General features: G+C 44.2%; 1 pseudogene; it reads right to left on the bottom strand.

Annotated features, from left to right (window-relative positions):
• Positions 1–798: 798 nt before the first annotated feature.
• On the bottom strand, positions 799–1,346 carry LOC107181116 (annotated as a pseudogene).
• Between the last annotated feature and the right edge of the window lie 3,410 nt (positions 1,347–4,756).

Genomic DNA, 4,756 nt, shown 5'->3' with positions numbered 1-4,756 from the left:
TACCATACTGTATTCCAATTATTGATATTTCTATCTTCTCCTCTGGAATTAACGCCTGAGAACAAGGACTGTACATTAATTCAACTTTGCATCTACAGTATGTTATAGGAAACAGTTACTTGATAAGTAATAAATTAATCTCCATTACTGTCATTCCATCATTATCATTGAGTACAAACAGCGACAAAGAATCTTTTTCCCATCCATTTATACCTGACTTGTGGGATTTTTGTTTGAAAGACCAGTGTTCCCAATTAGATTCACATGATGTACCTATTTTTATAATTTCTGAACATTCTTCTTCAGACTAAGTTAGGGACATGGAATAGCAGTGACTGACCAATGCACTAAAGCCCATTTCTGAGTGCCAGAAATGGCATTTTTATTCAACAAATTTTAGTTAGGTACCTGCTATGTACCAGAAAGCATATTTTTAGACTATTTCTGTCACACTTAGGCAAAATGTGGCACTCATGGTAGATCAAAGATAAGAGTGACGTAGATTATAAAACAAAGGAATGGAATATAGAACCATCCAGTTAGCAGGGTGGCTCCACGTCTGCCCTGCCCATAAGGACAGAATTTCGAGATACTTAAGTAATCCACAAAATCTTTTTTCTTTCTTTCTTTCTTTCTTTCTTTTTCTTTCTTTCTTTCTTTCTTTCTTTCTTTCTTTCTTTCTTTCTTTCTTCTTTCTTTCTTTCTTTCTTTCTTCTTCTTCTTCTTCTTCTTCTTCTTCTTCTTCTTCTTCTTCTTCTTCTTTTTGACTGAGAAAATAACTTTATTTCTTTAGGGGTGTGGGGCAGATGTCAAGTTTGAAACTTCTGGAACTTCTTCTTGGTGCCAGCGGCCTTCGTGACTTTGAGCACGTTGAAGCGCACAGTCGTGCTCAGGGGTGGGCACTCGCCCACTGTGACGATGTCGCTGATCTGGACATCCCTGAAGCAGGGGGACAGGTGCATGGACATGTTCTTGTGGCGTTTCTCAAAGTGATTATACTTTCTGATGTAGTGGAGACAGTTTCAGGGGGTGACAGTGGTCCTATGCATCTTCATCCTGGTCACCACACCAGACAGAATCCACCCTCAGATGGAGACATTACCAGGAAAGGGGCATTTCTTGCCAATATAGGTGCCCTCGATGGCCTCCTTGGGTATCTTGAAGCCCAGACCAGTTTCTGTAGTATCATGGGAGATTCTCCTTGCCAGGTCCTCCAAGCAGGACCCTTTTCTTATTTTGAAAGACGGTTGGTGACTTTCAGTAGGCAGGCTCAGTCTGAATGACCACCATCTCCTCGGCCGCCTGAAGAAAAGGTAATCCACAAAATCTTGACTTTTCTGCCACTTGTTGTGTTAATGTTTTTACTGAGTCCTGCTAGCAGCCGCAGAGGCACTGGAAAGAGCACACCTTCCCTCATCATTCTGAGGTCCTTTGGTGTCCTTTTTTTCCCCCAGGAGATCGAATCCTTCAAGGGCACAGATATTTCTGCTTTCTCTTTTTAATTTGTTTTTTATGTTTATTTATTTCTGAGACAGAGACCGAGCATGAGTGGGGGAGGGGCATAGAGAGACAGGGAGACAGAGAATCAGAAGCAGGCTCCAGGCTCTGAGCTGTCAGCACAGAGCCCGACGCGGGGCTCAAACTCACGAACCATTCATGGCCTGAGCCTAAGTCGGTCGCTCAACCGACTGAGCCACCCAGGTGCCCCTTAAATTTTTTTTAACGTTTATTTATTTTTGAGAGACAGAGCATGAGCAGGGGAGGGGCAGAGAGAGAGGGAGACACAGAATCCGAAGCAGGCTCTGAGCTGTCAGCACAGAGCCCGACGTGGGGCTCAAACTCACAAACCACAAAATTATGATCTGAGATGAAGTCGGACGCTTAACCGACTGAGCCACCCAGGCGTCCCATCTGCTTTCTCCTTTCTGCTCCACATCAGAACCTGCTCTCCAAAGCCTCCATTTATAGCTCCAAAGAGCTAGATGGTGATTCGGTACCTCACCCTCCTTCTCATAGAGGAGAAAAGCCGAGAAAGGGTAACCAGTTGCTCAGGATCACACAGTTATTTACAAGGAGATGGGATTTGAGCTCAGTCCTCTTGATGCCCAGGTGAGTGTTCTTTCCAACATATGAGGTGGTCTTGTATTAATACGTCATTTATAGCCTAATGGCCCTCCTTTTTCAGATATTTGCATTTTCTCAAGAATCACAACTTAAGTAAAATAGTAACATGGAGCTTTATATTAGCTAGGACATTAAGGGAGTCATAGAGCTCTTTTGAGGTTCCTAAAAGTATATCCTATAGCTGCCTACATAACACCCTAATGTCACCCAGGAAGTAACTCACAGCTTGCATTTTATTGAGACGAAGGAGAAGGATAACATGATTGGCACCTGCCATGTGCCAGACATGGTGTTACACATTTTACCTCGGGGACCTCAGTTCATCTTTAAAACAAGTCTGTTAGGTAGCTATGACTATCCCTATTTATAAACAGGGTGGGGGAGTAGAGTATATATTTCTTATGCCTTGTGGCTGTCTGTGAAAACTTTTCCTATGCTGGAATAATTTCCTTCACTAGGAATCTGGACTCTCGGAGGCAGAAACTCAGACTCCCTTTCCCAGCGTCTTAGCAGCCGGGGTACAGATGCTCCCAGCCAGACTCACACAAGTCTCAGTTGGAAAGAGAGCAGCATGAAGCAGCGGTGTTTTCTGGCTTGGATGGAAGAGAGGAGTCTGGTCTTCAGTAGCCTGAATGATGGAGAGTCTTGCATGTAGTGTCCCGCCACCTGTAGCACCGCCAGCAGCAGCCCCAGGGTCTAGCTACGCAGCCTCGAGCCCTAACTATCTGACTCTCCTGGAGATGCTACAAACTATTTAATATCTCTTAATCAATCCCTTTCTGCTTAAACTAGCTGAAGCGGCTTCTATGGTTGGCAACTAAGATCCCAGTCCACAAATCAAAACCACAGTGAGATGCCACCCCACACCCACTAGAATGACTACCATCAAGAAAATAAAGAAAAAGAAAGTAACGAATGTTAGTGAGGATGTGGAGAAATTGGAACCCTTGTGTACTGTTGGTGAGAATGTAAAATGGGGCAGCTGCTGTGGCAAACGGTATGGTAGTTCCTCAAAAAATTAAAAACAGAACTACCCTATGATCCAGCAATCCCACTTCTGGGTATACCCACAAAATTGAAGTCAGGGTCTCGAAGAGATATTTGTGCATCTATATCAATAGCAGCATTGCTCACAATTGCTAAAATATGAAAGGTACCTAGAGTAGTGAAAACCATAGAGACAGGAAGTAGAATGACAATCGCCAGGGGCTGGGGTGGGGGGAAGGGGAAGTTACTGTACACTGGGTACAGTTTCCATTTTACAAGATGAAAAGAGCTCTAAGCTGGTGGTAATGGTGGCAGAACAACAGGAAAGCACTCAGTTCCACTCAATTGTCCACTGAACATGATAAAGACAGTAAATTTTATGTTATGTGCCTCTCAGCACAATTTAAAAACAAAGAAAAGACTGATGGCGCCCAACACTTGCAGAGACGTAGAGCACCTGGGACTCTCGCATTTTGCTGGAGAGCGTGCAGAATGGCACAGCCATGTTGAAAAGCCATATGGCAGTGCCTTAGAAGGTTAAACAGACATTTGCTGTGCAGTCCAACCATGTCGTCTCTGGGTATTTATTTACCCACCTATGCCCACAGAACTTATTCCCAAGCAGGCGTCAGAGAGGGGGATGAAGGGCAATATGAGGGATGCTGTGGTGATAGAACTGTTCTGTAGGTTGACTTCATCAACGTGCATATCCCGCTGTGATGCTGAACCATAGTTGGGCAAGATGTTACCACTGGGGGAAACTGGGGAGACAGTTTACAGAATCTCTACAGCTGCATGGGAATCAGCAATTACCTCAGAAAAATTAATTAAAAAAAAGAAACTGAAAGAAGAAAAAAAAGTCCCAGACCAATACAAGAAGTAATTTTCCTGGTTTCACACAGCCAAAAAAAAAGGGTAGAACCCAGGTTTGAACCCGGGTCTGATTGGCCCTCCATCATACCCTGCCTCCTTCCTTGGAGACCTTCCATCCAGCAGCAGCGCCTTGTGGTGGAAACAGGGCTGCTCTCCCAGTGAGAAGCACTGGCTTCCCGAGAAGAACCCTACAAGTGTTGCTGAGGCCTCTGAGTGACTAAAAGGATATTCTTCCTTGACTGGTAGGTGTTGAATGAATCTATAAATTTACATGTGCTCTCAGTGAGGTATGGAATACGTTTTATTTAAGATTTACTCTTTGTGTTTTTTTTTAATGTTTATTTTTGAGAGAGAGAGAGAGCACAAGTGGGGTAGGGGCAGAGAGAGAAAGGGACAGAGGATCCCAAACAGTCTCTGGGCTGACAGCAGTGCCTGATGTGGGGCTGGAACTCACGAACTGTGAGATCATGACCTGAGCCAAAGTTGGACGCTTAGCCGACTGAGCCACCCAGGTGCTCCTGGAATACATTTTAGTAGTAAATGAAATTCCCACCTGAACAGAAAATAGTGTGTAGATTATTATTAGCATGGCGATAATAACAGTAAAGGCTAATATGGATATAGCATGCCTGTAATCCCCATGACAACTTGGAAGGTAGCTATTTCCTGTGTTGCAGATAACACATATGAAGCATAATGAGGTCAAGGAACTTGCCTGACTCCTGACAGACGGCTCACAGCAGAACTAGAATGGATCCCAGGCTGTCTGGCT

The sequence above is a fragment of the Panthera tigris genome, chromosome B3, assembly GCF_018350195.1.
Source record: "Panthera tigris isolate Pti1 chromosome B3, P.tigris_Pti1_mat1.1, whole genome shotgun sequence".
Taxonomy (NCBI): Eukaryota; Metazoa; Chordata; class Mammalia; order Carnivora; family Felidae; genus Panthera; species Panthera tigris.
The sequence above is the reverse complement of the archived record's forward strand: the minus strand, read 5'-3'. Positions and strand labels throughout refer to the sequence as shown.